Genomic DNA, 17,574 nt, shown 5'->3' on the forward strand with positions numbered 1-17,574 from the left:
GACGGAGGCTGTAATCAGGCTGGGTGGCATCTGGAAAATTTAAATTTTCATTCTCCAATTAGGAACAATAAAGCACCACAGGAAGTTGAACTGGCATGTTTGTAATTTGGCTGAGGTTGGTTTGAAACAAAAAAAACAACCTTTCATAAAAGAACCATGAAACAAATGTAATCATATTTAAAATGTGTTTTTAAACTGAAGCTCTTTTCTATGTCTGTGCCACTACAGAAAAATAAAATGAACAGCATAAATATTATTCAAAGATGAATAATAAATTGTACTAAGAAAACCTACAAATGTTCCTGGGACAAAGTTAAACAGAAAAGCAATTTAAAGAAACGATTCTAAAGTGATTTAATAAAGTGACTTTTGCTTGGGGAAAACTAATTATTCTTTTTTTTAATTGAACTTTAAAAAAAAAAATAAAACAACATAAGGACTGACTGTAGCACCAGCTCTGAAACCTTTTTGGTAAAGAACGATTAAAGATAAATATTTGTCCCTTTCCAGCACAGACTGGTGGCGGATGTCCAGCGTCTCGCTGCTGAAGGACCTGACCTTCGTCAGGAGGTCCTCCCATCACAGTTCTGATTCAGGTGTTGATCTAAAGGTGGGTTTTCACTGGCTGCAACTGTTGGTGACTCAAAACTACAAGAAAATGAGTAAATTTTCAGTTGCAGCCTCACTAAGCTCTGTGTTTGCAACCATGTTTTGTGCAGACAGTGACTGAAAGTCAGCCTTTTCATGAGCAAAACTGAATTATCAGCCATGCACATTATTTTGTTGTCCACCTTCACCCACGTCACACCTGCCTCAGATCAGTTTCCACCTCAGCAGCAGCCCGACGTTTAGGATTTAATCTACTGGGAAAGCTCCCAGGAAGCAGCTTGCCATCAACGCTTCCCGCAGGAGTGCCCCGGCCACCGGCGGAGTGAAGAAGCCTCACCTCTACAGGCCCGGGACCGTGGCTCTCAGGGAGATCCACCAAGCTGCTCATCTGAAAGCTGCCCTTCCAGCACCTGGTCCGGGACTTACCTGCGCTTCCAGAGCTCGGCCATCATGGCTCCACAGGAGGCCAGCGAGGCTCACCTGGTGGGGCTCTTTGAGGACACATCGGGACAGACGGCTACAAGAGACCCTTCCTTCCCACAGCCATCAGCATCTATAAAAACTCTAACAAAACCAGGACAATGAGCTACAACAACATTTAATTTCCCTTTGGGATTAATAAAGTATTTTTGAGTTGAACAGCCCAGTGAGGTCTGACCATATATGCTTACAGAAACAACCTTAGCTTGGTCAGACATCTTAAACTCCATCTTCTTAGTCCTCATCATGTTTCAAAGCAGAAGATTCTGCTTCACTCGTTCTTTCACTCCCCACCATATCTGATCGTCTACTGCTGCAGCGCCTCTGCTGAGGTGTTTCCACTAAAGTCTGAAAAATCCATGTTGTAAAGAGAAAACAGTAGCAACTAAAGGGCAGTCCCCTGAGGTGCTTCAGTGTTATTGACCTCAGACAGAAAGTTTCCCAGATGAAAAAAGTGACTTCTGTTTCACAGATTATATTATCTACACAAAGAAAAGGCTGATAAGCAAACTGAAGGAGTTCATGGAGCCTGCTTGAATAGTCTTTTTTTTTTTTTTTGCTTTCGGAAAGCTTCTAAATAAGAAAGTGGCAGCAATAAAAAAAGCAGGAATTCTCAAAAATGCTAAGAAATGGAGCTCCAGTGTTTTCCTAATTAGCTCACTTCGCACAGAAAAAACTGGTTCATATTTATGAAAGAAAGAAAATAACTGTATCCAATAATTAGCTGCAGACAGTTTCTAGAGCAATAATTGCATCAATTCACTGATCAGAATTTGTATTTACAAATGTGAATGGGAGCAGCTTCTGACATGTTTTGGTTTTTGAGGATTATTTTTATCTGAAATACACACTTTTATAATAAAGCACTCCTTTAAATATTTTTGCTAAAATAATGTATTCATTGAAGCTTATGTGGCATGATTGTTTTAATATATTTGTTGAGCAGGTGTAGTTTTAGTGTCGGTGCGGCTGGATTATTGTTGACTTCATCTGTCCACCTTCCTTTAACCACTTTTTTTTTTTCAACAAGCTCAAGAAAAAAAGCTTCAGAAAAGATGATGTGAGGAAATATTTGGGACTGGAACAAAGAGCAGGTTCCACTTCTTGTCCGAAGTGAATCAGACTGTTCATGTAACATCAGGGAAAAAGGTGAAATTTGAAATTAAACACGGTGCTGAAAGCTCAGTGTCTGATTGAAACATTCTTTATGACAGTTAAGGTAAAGTTTGTTGGATTTAAAACAAAAATAATCACCTGATAACCTCAGCTGCTAATATTTTAGCTTAAATGAAACAATTTTCACTGCACTGTCTGACATTATCATAGTAGTTTTTAACAGCAGCTACAGCTGCTGGTAAATGTGTTTATTTTTACTGAGATTGTTATTAGATTTAGTTGTTCTGTTGTTTAAAAGTGGTATACCATAAACAGATGTACTGCGTCATCACAGTAAGGTAAATATATTCACTGGAATTTTATTGTAAATTCCACAAAGGTTGATCCACCCCATTGTACAAAGAGTATACAGAAGTCAAAAATGACATGATCTTAATTTTCGACTTCCCTCTTCAGGAGGTGTGATTATTGGGCACAGCTTGTGAGGCTCCTCTTGACACAACTGTCTCCGCTTCACAATTAGAGTCAGAAATAGAAACCCAAAGAGGACAGACCAGAGAACACGTGGCAGGAGATCAACCAGGAGCAGGTAGCGAATAAACTCAAATTTATACAATTAAAATAAACTCATTTTACTATGGTCGACGTCATATCGATGCTTTACTTCTCATAAACTTGACTTTAACATTTGAAGGAGTAGGATCGTAAAATAGATTTTATTACTGGTATTCAATTATGCCGACAAATGGAATCAACTATAATAAAATAAATGTCAGTGTCTGGGAGGATGGTACCAGGTCTGTGTGCTGGGTTGGACCCAGAATGCAGGCAGACTCCGAGAGCTAAAAAATAAACAGATTTATTAACAAAACAAACAACAAACTTACATAAAGCAGATCACAGGAAGCACAAGGAGAAGATCTGACTGTGGTGAGGACCGCTAAAGATGGGGTGGGAGTGACTGAATATAAGGGCTGGGCTGAGGAGGAAGTGGAAACAGGTGAGAGAATCATGGCACAGGGAGGAAGAAAAAACACTAAACACAGGAAATAATCTAAACACAAGGACCAGAAACCTAAAATAAATGATTACCAAAAAGAACAACTCAAAAAGCACCGATCCTGACAGGTGCCCTTTGGACAAATGAGACAAAACTGCAGCTTTTTGGCAACAAGTCCCATCAGCTCTGTGTTCAGAGGCAAAAATGAAGCAAACAAAGAAAAGAACATGATTTCTGAAGTGAAACATGGAGGAGGCTCGGTTCTGTTCTGCTTTGCTGCCTCTGACACAGGGTGTCAAGAATCTGTTCAGGGTCCAGTGAAATCTCAAGACTATGAAGTCATTCTGGAGCCAGATGTGTCAGAAAGCTTGGTCTCCGTCTCAGGTGATGGGTCCTCCAACAGGATAATCAACCAAAACACTCAGCTGAAAACAGCCAAGAATGGGTCAGAACCAAACACTGGACTGTTCTGAAGAGGCCTTCTGAGCCATGATCTAAAGCCTGCTGAACATCTGTGGAAGGAGCTGAAACATCTGGAGAAGGAACCCTTCAGACCTGAGACAGATGGAGCAGTTTGCTCATGAGGAGTGGACCAAAACACCCACAAAGTTAGTCACAATGAGTAGCACTTGGTGTTTGCCTTGTGAATGACTCTCAGCTACTACCACACCAGGTTTTAGCTCAATATCTGTAAAACTGATTGAGTTATATCCATTTCTCTGTTTTCTAGTTTCAGCTAGCTGTGGCAGCCATCTTGAACGGTGTTGGCTGGAACCGGAAATCAGCTGCAGATGTAAATCATTTGATTCTTTCCCGAAGGTTTCAATAAAATCTCTCCTGTGGTTAAGGAGAAATTTTGCTAACAGACAGAGTTGACTCCAAACAGTCAATGGCAACATTTCAAACAAAGCTAACACACAATAAGTTAGCACTTAGAATGTGTGTTTGGGGTCAGTCTCAGCTACTACCACACCAAACTTTAGCTGCGAAACTGTAAAACTGACCGAGTTGCAGCCATTTTTGTGGTTTTAAAGTTTACTTGGCTGTGGCGGCCATCTTGCATCAAGTTGCCATCAAAAGTTAATCAGTTGTAGGTGTATATCCTGTGATTGTTTTCTGTGGGTTTTAATCAAATTTGTCCAGCGGGTGAGGAGATATTCTGGTAACAGACGGGTGACGCAAAAACATTATCGTCCGCCTACATCTGCCGGCGGCGGGCGATGATAAAACAATAGTGGAAACGGGGTCTTTTGTTTGAAATCTTCATATGTTAGAGGCTGATGGGGTGTGAGGGTTGATGTGAAGGCTTTTACTCTGAAGGTTGACTCATCGCGCGGAGCCGCAGCTCTCCGCCTTGACGCATCTCTGTCCTCCTCCTCCCGGCGCGGCGAGGACACCGCTTCAAACCCGGAGACAGCCAGGACCCGCGCGCCCAGACACGAGACGGGAGAGGACAAACGCGTCAAAGTTGCTCCTCTCCTATGGAAGACGGACGGAGCGAGGGGGACACAAACTCTGGGGCAGGGGGGACAAGCTCGCGTCCACGGTCCGCGCGCGTCCAACAGAGAGTCTGAGATGTGAAGGTGGATTTTTGGGGAGGATGTGGAGGAGCAGGTAAAAGGTAAGACTTGTCCACGCGCCTACATGTCAGAATGTGTGAGGAGACGCTCTCCTTCACGACTCACTCATTAACTGCTGGGAACTCGCAGGAAGAAAAAAAAAAAAGGTATTGACACTTGGTTTCATCAGCAGACTCGAGGCGTAGTCCCTGTTTGAGAACCAGTTGTGTGGATTTTTTTTTAAATTATTATTATTAATTCTGGGGGGATGCAAGAAAATTAAGAATGTATTAGATAAGAAACCTGATGATGTTTGTGTGGAGAATGGAGATAAAAGCTGCTGCTTTAACCAGCCTCGGTGAATGGATGAGGGTGAAGTGATGCCTTTTTTTTAGCTGCACTTTGGATTTTTGCACCATAACGATTGGATCAGGATGACATGATGAACACACTTCACAGGGTGGGTAGATGGAGCCCCCCCTCTGAGCTGCACAGCAGGTGATGACACATGCACTGTGTGAAGTTGGCTCTGCTGTGGGTCAAAGTGGCCCTGCTGCAGAGGAACACACTGCCTTTTCCCTCTTTTTTTTAAATGTCCCCCACCCTGGAATCACTAAAAGCCTGGGGGTTTATTGTAGATGTATCCTTTCATGTGCCTGAGTGCCTGCAAAAAAAAAAAAAAAACAACAATGCGACCTTACACACTTTTATCCTGACCTTAAAGGTACTCACTGCAATGTCACGAAGACCAGTCAAAAGACAATATATAAGGTAAAAAAAAACAAAATCTGCTAGTTTTCTCTCTACTAGAGACATTTTTGAAAGCAAAATTAGTGCCCGACTGCAACAACTAAAAATGGCCAAAGTGACTGAAAACTGGTCAACAGGTGCTGCCTGATGTGTTCAGTAAAGGATGCAGATAGGTTTAAAAACAATCTAATCTAAAATAGACTTGAAAACAGGATGTTTTTCACCTGATGAGACATATTCATTTGGGTCCTTATCAAATACCACCCTTTAATTTGTTTAGATTGAACTCAGCTGCTGTTTCCTGCAGATTCACTTTTATATTTCCACCTAAATGTCATCTGCTTGTCCAAGTCTGCCATGCTTGTTTCCCTTCCCAGCCTACAGGTAGGTCAAGCTTTCACATCCTTTTTGGTGGATTTAGCTGATTGTTTTGTTTACACTGAGTGCGTGCCCGCATTTCAGAACTTCACATCTGGCAAACTGCTGGAGTAAACTCTTTGAAACCACAGCATTTAGTTTGGGGTGACCTTTTTTACGTTTGATTTTTACAGTTTGCATTGAGTACCTTTAAGTATGAGGAATCGGACTGAATTATAAATGAGTTACACTCCAGCTCAGGGACTCTCCGGCCCCAGCCTCTTCTGCCTCTGACTTCCGTGGGCATTAATTGAGTATGGCATGGCTACGGTAATTGTGTGCTAATGTAATCTGGCCCTTCTTATCTTCATAATGGGGAGCAAAGTTCAGCAGGAAAAAAGCCAGAGATGGACTTGTGATCCTTTTATAGGTAAAAATATCAGAGGCAACACTCGGGAACAATGGTTTGGTGAGGAAACTGAGCAAATCCGTACACCTTGCGGTCATAAATCTGGAATATTTATATTTAAAAGTAGGATTTGAGGGAGAAATTCATGGGTTGACTCAGCCGTACCTCCCCGGTTCTTTGGGCCGGTGCCGCCCCTCGCCGTCTCCAAGCTGGAGGGATGCTAATGGAGGGAACAGGGAGGATACTGGCGTTGTGAGATCGAGAGACAGAGTGAGTCTGCCTGAGTGTGTGTGTGTGTGTGTGTGAGGCGTTTCCATGGCAACCTGTCAGGGGTGTGTTTGGTCCCTGGAGATGCCGAGGAACGCAGGGGGAAGAGGAGAGAGATGAGAGAGCGAGGAGAAAAGTATCCCTCATTAAGAGTGTGGAGGAGCAAGGGGAGGTGTGTGTGTGGGGGGGGGGAGAAGATAATGGAATAGGGAAAGGTGGGATTGCCTCGGCCCCTCCCTCCTCTCCTTCACCTCCCACTTATTCAGCCCTTCTATTGTGCGTTTTCTCCAGGTTACCTCCTCCTTTGTGTGGTTGGTTGTTGCTGGATTAGATCAGCTTCACGACCGTAACCATCGTTCAGAGCAGAGCTTTCCTCTGGCTGATTCTTTCTTTTTAAGCAAACCCTCTGCTCAGTTTGAAAATTTGGTTATTTTTGTTCATGTTCGTAGGAGACTTTCCCTCCAACCTGCATCGAAACGTTCAGAATAATATTATCGCCACAAGCTGTTTTTGTTTCTGTTACCTGGCTCCCTTGACATAATCTTCAGGTCACATAACCCTCATGACATTATCAAGCACAAAACTCTCAATTTGTCCCTCTTTTTGTGTGTGTAGAAAACTAATGAGTTACGATGCCATCCTCGTATCTGCACACGAGCCAGCTGGTTGCTTCTTGGCACTTTTATTTCCCTCAGATGGCGCCAATAACGCAGACAAGCAATGCCAATGATTAGGGTTTTATGTGGCGAATGTTAAGCTCTGTTTTACTTCAACTGCTATAATTTATTGGCATTAGGTGGATTAGTTTAGAAATCCATCTTATTATGGACGAAGGAACATCAGCACAAAGGCAGAAGCTCATGGATTGATTATGTAAAATTATTATCATGAAGGAATAAATGAAAATGTTGCAGCAACAAGTGAGACCGAAAGATATTTTCCCCCTATTATTATTCATGTGGTGGCAGCATTTCAATAAAAGGCAAGGCGAGCTTGTTTGTATTACACATAATTATAATAGGTGAATGAAAGATGAAGTAAATACATTAAATACACCCAGCTAACTCAGCTGAAATAGAATAAATCCATTTTTAGAAGAGTAACAATTGCAGTTGAATCAGGGCAGACTTTAAGAGTTTTAAATACTGTGTTTAACTGTGAGGCTGTTGTGATGTAAAAGTCTCTTTGTGGTAAACTCAGGGTTCAGACACAGTATGAATTAACCTGGTTTTCAACAGGTGGTGCCAGAATCTCAACAGACAAAGAAAAGTTACAATGCGGCCACCAGGTGAAGACAGAAAAAACAAGAGAAGCTGTTTTTAAGAGGTACGACGTGAGGAAATTACCCGTTTTTCACATTTATGCAGGTTATAATTCAGGTACTACAAGGTCCCACAAACTGTTTCAAATATCATAGAGAAATTGCTCAAATTTCTTCTCTTTCAAAAAGCTGATAAAACAACACATTATCGCCACCTATTGGGCAATAATTGAGTTGAATCCAGGAGGACAGCTGGCCTAAAAATAGTGACAGGGACACAGAAATCTAATTCTGAGAAAACCCAATATTTTCAGTCATGCAAAGATTAAATTTTTTAACTTTACATCACTGAAGATCAATTTTGTCTCTGAAGTTTTGAGCAAAGCACTAAAAAATTCTGTTAAATATGCATAAATAAAAACTACATTAATGAGAAACAGACGATTATAGTGTCAGACAGTTTGACAATGAAAAGCCCTTGACGACAGAAAATGCTGGCTTAACTTGTTTTAGAGTTTCAAAACAAATGCAAATGAAGGATTTAATGCCAGCTGTAATTATTGTAAAACTGCAGTTTTCATGAAAAAAAATACAGGCAATGAGAACAGTTTGAGTTTATTTATTATGTTCTTCTTTCAAAATTCAATAATCTTAAATATCTGCATAGCTGCAAGTGACTTACAGTAAACATACTGTATAAAATATACAAGTTAGTTACCTTTACTCACTGTGTCCTCCACCTGGCTTTGATTTACCTTTTTAGACCACAAAACTTGCCACAGATTTGATGATTGTGTAACAATTTTCTTTGAAATTAGTCAAAGAATTGGTGTGGACATCAGTTTTGTTGTGGGCGTTTTCAGCCCATCTCAAGAGCACTAGAGTTGTATTTTGGTATCTGCCCAGAAGAAAACATCCAGGTCCAGGTCTAACATTTCCACGTGCTGATCCATAATAATTATTTAAAAACTGACTCAAATGTGTAGGCCGAGGCAGGTATGAGGTAGGCGACAAAGTAATGTGCGCAGCCAGGAGCACAATTTTGTAAGCTCTGTACATGACTTTAAAAAAAATATTTTTAACAAATAGCTGCCCAGAACGTGGCAACACGGCTCGCCGGTCACTCCCAATTCAGTGAGACTGCAAAACCAAATCTGCCTATTTTCTTGCAATTTTCTCACCATTTTAAGTCGCAAACTAGTTTTCTTTGAGGCTTCTGATGTTAAACCAAAAGCAAGTTGGTTAACAGTTTTTAAATTACCTGTAATTACTAAAAAGTATTTTTCACAATTGAAATTTTACACACTGCAAATGTTTTTATCTAGTTCTTAGTTCCCAGTAGGTGTAAAAAATCCTACGTGTCCAAATATCCACTAACACTTATCAGTCACTGCTGACGGTAAACACACATTCCATTCCAAGAGAGTTTTGTCATTTAACTTCTCCTTTTTTAGTTTTAGAGCAGCTGAACAAAACCTAACAATGTAATTGTGCACTTTCATTGTTCCACTGTTAGCAGAAAATTACCAGATAATAATAGCTGGCCATAATTTCAAGTTTACAGAAAACCAATTTTATGGTGAACTAAAGTCATTATCAATGTTTGTTTGTGCAATATGAAGACTAATCTTTCATTGTGGAAGCTTAAATGTCTTTTTCATGTGACGCCCCATTACGTTCACAAAGTGAGAGGCAATTACTACTTTTTGCTAAATTAGAATTATTATGCAGAAAAACCGAATGTTTGTTTTTATGCCTCGATGTTGGCAGTAAGCTGTCATTAGGATTTTGTGATCTCTTTCCACCCACCCTGTTTCTGTGAATTCAATATCTCTTGAAAGAGGATATAAAGTGGAAATGATGACATTTGATATTCAGAAGGTCAAACATCAGCTTCACGGTGGCAACATGATGTTCTGCAGGAACACTTTTCTGGCCACAGTTCAAAGACTCGAGAGGAGATTATGACCACATTTCACATTTCTTCAGCTGCTGAATTGGGGTCAAAAATATACTTGATACCTGTTCTTATGTTTCATAATATTTGTCGCCTCGTATGATTCTGGACCAACTTGGATCTAAACCACAACCTGACCAGTTGGCAGAGGCACCATTTTATTTCTGTGGCTGGCTGATTTATTTACGTAAAAACTTGGCAAACTCTAATCATTTGATAATAAACATGGTAGAATATTTGTTCTGCAACATAAATATTAAATAAAATCCTGCTCGGATGGTTGTTTCATATTACATCTGTTGGAGCCTCCAATCAACATAAAAATACCCAATTTATTGTTGATTTGACATGTTATTATGCTTTTCTGACACAGTTATCGAATTATAAGCTGGTAAAATAACATGCATACATGTTTTCAGCTTTTGTGAGCGAATTTTAATATCCTAATTACATGTCTCTGTGCTTTCTAAGAATGCTGCTCAATAAGGAATATTTTATTTGTAGGCATAAAACATACTGAAACACTTTGGGTTTTTGTTTTTTGTTGTTGCAAAGCACTCTGCACTGTATTAAGGAAGGTTCTCGAGCGTATCGTCTTCAATTTGGATTCTTTCATGGTGGTTTTCTGTTCAAATTGTAGTAATTAGCATTTGGGTCGTTGGGACTTGAAGTGGTAACAGAACCCCCGTGTTCTTTGTGTGTATAGTTAGCAGGATAAACCCTCCTCCACTTAGTTTGATTGAAGAGGAGAGAAGAAATGGAAGATAATGAAATGAGGCTTTTAGATAAAGAGTTTTAACTGAAGATTGTTTCACGCAAAATGTTTCCATCTCAGATCAAAAAGAAGTAAAAATTAAATATTCTCCATCTCCTTATCACAAAGAAAAGCTCATTTATTTAAAACAAAGATAATCCAGATGGTTTGATGTAGCAGAATGAAAGATTTGTTTTGGAGAACTGATTTTTTTTTTTTCTTCTGTAAACCGATAAAATTTTGAAACCAGAAGAGTTTTTCAAAACCCTCCAAAAATGTGAGTGATTTGGTCAAACCTTGAAAATAACATGTTCAAGCTCATGCAATATCACAAGATTTCTTTACCACACTAAATTTTAGCTCAGTATTCCCAAAATGGAGTGAATTGTAGCTATTTATGTGTGGTGGCCATCTTGAATTGAATTAAGTCTAAATGTTATTGAGTTAAGGGTGGCACGGTGGAGTAGTGGTTAGAGCTGTCGTCTCACAACAAGAAGGTTACAGGATCCCGGCCTGGGACCTTTCTGGGTGGAGTTCTCTCTGTTCCTCCCACAGACCAAAAACCTGCAGTTTAGGTTAACTGGTAACTCTTAAATTGTCCCTCGGTGTGAATGAGAGTGAGAACGGTTGTTTGTCTCGTTTGTCTCTGTGTGTCCCTGTGATGGACTTGCGACCTGTCCAGGGTGTCCCCCTCCTCTTACACAATGACTGCTGGAGACAGACACCAGCTCCCCGTGACCCAGAATGGAGAAGCGGGTAAAGAAAATGGATGGGTGGCTGTTATTAACTTTTAGATGTCTATCCAATGATGAGTTGTTGAAGGTTTCATTAAAATCTGTCCAGTGGATCATAAGATATTTAGCTAACAGTCAAACAGGTTTGACGCCTAGTTAATGGTAAAGTTTTAAGCAAAGCTCTTGCCCAGTGAGTAGCACTTGGAGTATGTGTTGTGGATAAGACTCAGCTACTACCACACTAAATTTTAGCACAGTAAAATCTGTCAAATTCACAGCTAAAGTCATTTTTCTGCAGCAACATCTTCAATCAGGTTGACTCTCCGAGTTATTCAGTTGTAAATGTGTACCCAGTGATTAATTTCTTAAAGTTTTATTAAAATCTGTCCTGTGGTTCATCAGATATTTTGGTAACAGACAGGCACACTACCCTACTTTAGGTTTGACTGATGAAGACATTTACAGACTGATAAATATTTACAAACACAGGAGCAAATTAAAATGTCAAGCATCTCAGTTTATGGGTTAAAACGAATCCAAACAGTCCATATAGGAGTCAGAATGGGGACTCACCATATCTCCCTGTTCTGTAAGCACATTTGTCCAAAGTAACCGGACAGTGAAGGCTCTTTCCAGATGTAGCCCAGCAACACATTAGCGATGCAGTGAGCTTCAGCTGTTATTGGAGATGAATTTTTAGCTTGACAGTGAAGACACGGCTATTCTTCGGGGCCCTTTGCTGAAGTGTGATTAGAATTGCAGATGCCGGTTCCTGTAGGCGTCACTTTTAACAAACTCAAGAATCCCCCGTCTCCAGCTCATGATTAAAATGTAACACTAGTGCGTGGGAAACTCACAAGAGTAGAGTTATGCTCCAACGTAGAAAGAGCCTATTTTTTGCTCAGGTGTGTGTTGCGCCTCCTCTTTTTCTGACACACATGAGCTCAGCCTGCTAGGGATTTTCAGAGCCCGAGCCAAAAAAACGTTTCAAAGCTGCCATCAGCTATAATTTTCTCCAGGATTTTGTCATCAAAAATTAATATGTGAATGGGGAAGATGACATTATTGTAAATGAGTCTGACTTGACTTTCCTAAAGAGACAAAGGAAAAAGCAAATGAATTTCGCCAGGATGAAAATGTGTCACAATCAAGGATCCTCTGCTGCTGAAGCCCTTAAAATCATTTTAATAGAGACTCCAGTCATAACCGTAACTACTGCCTTAATTGCATCAGTAATAATCATCACTTTACATACATAACAATTTCATAATGGTGTAAATTAGGCCCATTCAGCTCACAGCCCGCCCATACACCAGTCGTAGTATTGATTAGTTTTTTTTACTTGTAATCAATCAAACAGCTTCATGTCATTGACTGTATTCAACAGTAAGAAGCTAAATCTTTCTGAAAGCCTGTAGAATCAAGGCCATTTATCAGAAAATCAATGTATTGTATTGGTGTCAACTTATTGAGCATACACATACACACACATTCTCATTTTTTGTACTTTGTGGGGTCGTAGTACTGACATAAACCATTTTCTGTCCCCTCACCGTCAAATCCCAACTTAACCAAAACCATTAAAACAGCCTGAGCCTCTAAACTTGTTGGGCCTGCAGTTAAAGTGTATCTTGTGTTTAGTTTAAAGTTAAGTGCAAATAGATAAAAATTGACTAGTTTATGATAATTCTTCCTCATTTAAAATGAAAAAACAGCCCCAAACAAAACAGTTTACGACAACTGCTCTTTTTTTCACATTTATATTATGTAGTTAACTTGGTAAAATAAATAAATACATTCTCATAGTGTCTAATTAGCACATTTATAAAGTCATCCTGCTGCAGCTGAAGCCTTTCAGCCTGTTATATTTCCTTGTACTTTGTCACAGATATTCAATAAAACCTCAGTAATCACATTTTTGTTGTTGTTGTTAGAAACTAAAATATGTATAAATTCAGGCAAAAAAAAAAACTTATTACAGCTACACATTTAACTATAGTCTGTCTCTAGAAATAAGACTCGTAGTTTTTGCGAGGGGTCTTTTATTTAAGTACAGAATGAGATTTTAATTAATTTAATCAATTTTGCTGTGCTTTAATCATATTTTATAGTTTTGTTTTATTCTTTTGTTGTGTTATGGATTGATATCTTGTTATCTGACTTAACTGGAAAGCCCCTTTTAAAGAAATATGGTAAATAAAACTGACATTAACTATGGCAACATTAAAGATCCACAAATAAAAAACTAAACTTTTTAAGCTCAGTGTGAGGCTCTGTCGTTCTGAACCAACATGAACAGATGCAAGTACAGTCAATCCTCTCAATCTGAAATCAGAACAGCCTGTTAGTGGGTTGGAAGGGTTTGCAGGTAGGACTTTGGGATTGCGGGTCCAGCTCCACATCCCTAGTGCACACATGCTGGCTCCAAAAATACAACATGGCAGCGCCCCAAAAAAAAGACATTTTGACTTCAATGCTGAAGGAGGAGAAGGCGGGTACACTTCATCTATCTTTATTAATGTGAAAAGAACCAACAGGAGCAAATGCAACTACAGTAAAACCTCTAAATCAGAATTTTTCAGAATATGACTGATGTTTGGATTTTCAAAAAATGACATTTCCATGAAACACAAATTTGCCACCCGGCTGCTTGCCTTCCTATTCCCCTTGTTGCTTTGTGAAGGTCTCTACCACCATTGAAGTGAAAAAGAAGATTCTTAAAAGCATTAGAGGGGTACATGGGTGATATAAATATCCTTGCTAGGATGTCTGGCCAGACATCCTCGACAACCTGCACCATTCTGAAGAAAAAGGATGAAATAAAGAAAATGGATGTGACTGTCGACCACAAGTCACTGAAGAGGTGGAAAAACTACTTTGTGTTGGGACTAAAAAGAAACATCTAGTTGGTAATCTGTTAAAAAGAAAAAGCACTGCATCCTGATTAAGAAAACTCCAGACACCATTACTGGGAACAATTCATTTGACTTGTGGCTGCTTTGAGACTTTTAAGAGAACAGGAATCCAGTGTTGTACACCATGACGAGGAGGCCAGTTCAGACAAGAAGGTTGTGACAGAATTCACCCAAAAAAACAACGAGGAGCAGAACAGGTGTTGGAGATTTTATTAGGGGAGGTGGAGGCACTTCCTTTGAGGGCAATCAGAGTTGTGGGAAAAAAGTGCAAAGCTTCTGAGCAGCATCACCCGAATAAAGCTTCAAAACAAAAACTTTTTCACCGCCTCCACCTCCGCGTTGCGACTCGGTGCCAACTGCAACTCTTCAAAGAGGTTGGTGTCTTAAAGAAACTGTGTTTATTGCCTTTGTTATTTGTTGTCTTGTTAATATGTCACCATACAATGCTTTTAGCAATGGTATTAGTTGGGAAATTTGCTGGAAATGATAGTGAGTGTTTTTTGGGAGGTGGTGTTGGCACAAATGATTCATTTTTTATTTTTTAACGAGGAAAATCTGTTCATCACACGAATTTCTAAGATACAAACCACCTGTTGGATCAAAATAAAGTTGTTTTAGAGATATGAGTGTAGTGAGTGCAGCCTTAAAGACGAGGCAGTAGCTCCAAATCAACTTTAGAAGCTCACATTCTGATTTCCATGCTTCAGCAGCGGTTCTACATTAGCGTAGCAATCAACACAGGTTTTGGGGGAATCATTTCTTTGTCTTCTTCAGAGATTGCCACTTAGCCTTAAATCCCTGCTATTATGCAGGACAAGTTTTTATTATATTTCCAATCAGAGTATAATCTGTGTACCTAACTTTTGTCTGACAAAAACGAATCGAACGTGTTCCTGGTTGCCGTGACGACAGACATTAAACAGCTTTGAATTGGTAAAGTCAAAACATTTTTAAGTGCCTGTCACTCAAAGTGCTGTATATAAGTGTGCTCATCTCTCAGGAAGGTTAAGAGCACATAATGGCAGACATCCCACCCACTGAGAGATGCTAAACCTGCAACAGGCAGGTCTCTGGAGGATGCTCTCCACTCTGAAATGGGAAAAAGGCTTTCAGCACAATGGAGTTTTTTTATAGGTTTGAGAGGGCTACTTCTGGTTTATGTTTGAAGTGCCTGCTAAATTTATTTTTTGATTAATTAAAAATAGGGTTTAAACAGACCTGATAGTCATTGTTTTTTATCCAAACACTACTTTAAACAGAAGTGTTCTTGCCAAAGACTTAAATAGCGGAGGAGTGTTTGTAAAGAAGAATTTGCTTATAGTTCGTTTCCAGTGGATCAGCAAATATATTAACAAAATAAAACTTCATCATCTCATAACAATTTATTGTCTCAATTCAAGAGCACTGAATTGATTCACAGTAATGTTAGCAAACATAAATTTGTCTTGGGTCATTATCTTTTTTATGTTTTAAAGGTTATTTAATTTTTATAAATGGATTGTTTAAATTTGATTAGAATCTAGTCTAAAGAAACTGTGAGGTTAACTTTCTTTAAAGAAATATTTTAAACAAAAAATAACCTTTAATTCTCTGGATGCATGCAAATATTTACTGATTTTGAAGAATCATTGATTTTGGGCAACATTATTACAAATATGGCTGCACAATTTAAGAAAACGTGATTTTAGTAAGATTGTTAATGATTGGGATGACGTTTTCAGTTGCAATGAACCAAAATGTTTCTCATTCCTCCCTTTTTCTGTAAACCTGGTGTGGGCATGAGGGGCAGTGAGAGTCCCTTAGAGTGTCCCAGTTTATTATTGGCATGCAGAACATAAATGCATGGCACTTAAAGGATATTAGCCGATGATTTAATGTAGTCCAAGCAGTCCTTGTCATAATACTATTCCACAAACTAATATTGTAATGACAATGCATTTATGATTTATTGTGCAGCTCTAATCATGAACAAACTGTCAGACAAAAAGATGCATTGAGTGTTTAAGAGCTGCTATTTTTATACTTAAAAAGTCTTAGCAAAAAGAGTCGGATTATAATCGTTTTCAGCACTTTGCTGCAGACAGACAGATGAGGGAGGGAATTAAATGTGACATAAGCCAAGAGGCAGATTTGATCTGAGAATTTCACCTGCTGGTCTGGCCGCCCTTACCCTCATCTCTTTCCAACCTCGTATTTATTTCAACAGTGAGGTATGTAACCCTCCATCTCCACGAGTTCTGCCTGCATCTGGCCCATATTCTATCATTAGCTCCTCCGACCTCTCCTCGACTGCCTCCTTCTATCTCTGCTTCTTCAAATTTACTTTGGTCACATATACAGTGAGGCTGATAGGAAAGCGTTCAAGCAAAATAGATCACCTTGTCGTGCAGGTGGTGGGAAAAAAATAAAGCCCCGAGGGATGTTTGAAAGTAAAGCAAGAGGAGATTAAACTGAACAAGATTTTGCGGAATTGAATGATAGAATAGAAATGATGGCGAAAGTCAACAGGGAGATGTTTTGTAATCTTGTGTCATGTCCATGAATGGCACAGTGAAGGGTAAAGTGAACTTGTCTCAAGCAACTAAAGCAAAACAGACAAGCGGGTGCACAATCTCAATATTAGGGCATGAATGAATAATGTAAAAACAAGTTGCATTTGCAATAAAGTTTTGGTTTTGCATTTTCGAGCCCAACCTCTAAACTAATTGGAGTATCAAGCAAGAGCATGTGTTTTGTCTAGTTGCTTTGCTACAAACACAATGAAAAGCATAAATAAAAAAAATATAAAATAAAATGAAAGGAATGAATGCATATCACCTGCCGCTTTTCAAGCCAGGACTTTAAACTAAGATCATCTTATGTTGAGAGTTGTGGCCGTTTTGGTCAAACGATGAAAAGAACAATCTCATGCATGATTATGAGACGTCACCCTCAGAATATAGGCTGTAAATGATTCTCAGCTACTACCACATCAGATTTTAGCTCAACATCTGTAAAATGGTGAGGGGCCCGACGAAGTCCAGCCCAAAGACCCCTTATGATGAATACGAATATTGGACACAGTGTTCCCTCGCCCGGACGCGGGTCACCGGGGCCCCACTCTGGAGCCAGGCCTGGAGGTGGGGCACGTTGGCGAGCGCCTGGTGGCCGGGCTTTCACCCATGGAGCCCGGCCGGGCACAGCCCGGAGAGGATACGTGGGTCCCCCTTCCCATGGGCTCACCACCTATGGGAGGGGCCAAAGGGGTCGGGTGCAATGTGGGATGGGTAGTGGCCGAAGGCGGGGACCTTGGCGGTCTGATCCTCGGCTACAGAAGCTGGTTCTAGGGACGTGGAATGTCACCTCTCTGGTGGGGAAGGAGCCTGAGCTGGTGTGTGAGGTTGAGAGGTTCCGGCTAGAAATAGTC

The 17,574-nt window shown here is 39.9% G+C and overlaps 1 protein-coding gene across 1 annotated transcript in view; it reads left to right on the forward strand.

Annotated features, from left to right (window-relative positions):
- Window positions 1-4,503: 4,503 nt before the first annotated feature.
- Window positions 4,504-17,574, forward strand: part of lingo2b (leucine rich repeat and Ig domain containing 2b) — a 48,768-nt gene continuing 35,697 nt past the window's right edge. The window contains exon 1 of the mRNA XM_017426095.3: window positions 4,504-4,826. The gene's annotated coding sequence lies outside the window, so the exon portion shown is untranslated. The remainder of the gene's footprint in view (window positions 4,827-17,574) is intronic.

Source organism: Kryptolebias marmoratus, linkage group LG10 (genome assembly GCF_001649575.2).
Source record: "Kryptolebias marmoratus isolate JLee-2015 linkage group LG10, ASM164957v2, whole genome shotgun sequence".
In the NCBI taxonomy this organism is placed as follows: Eukaryota; Metazoa; Chordata; class Actinopteri; order Cyprinodontiformes; family Rivulidae; genus Kryptolebias; species Kryptolebias marmoratus.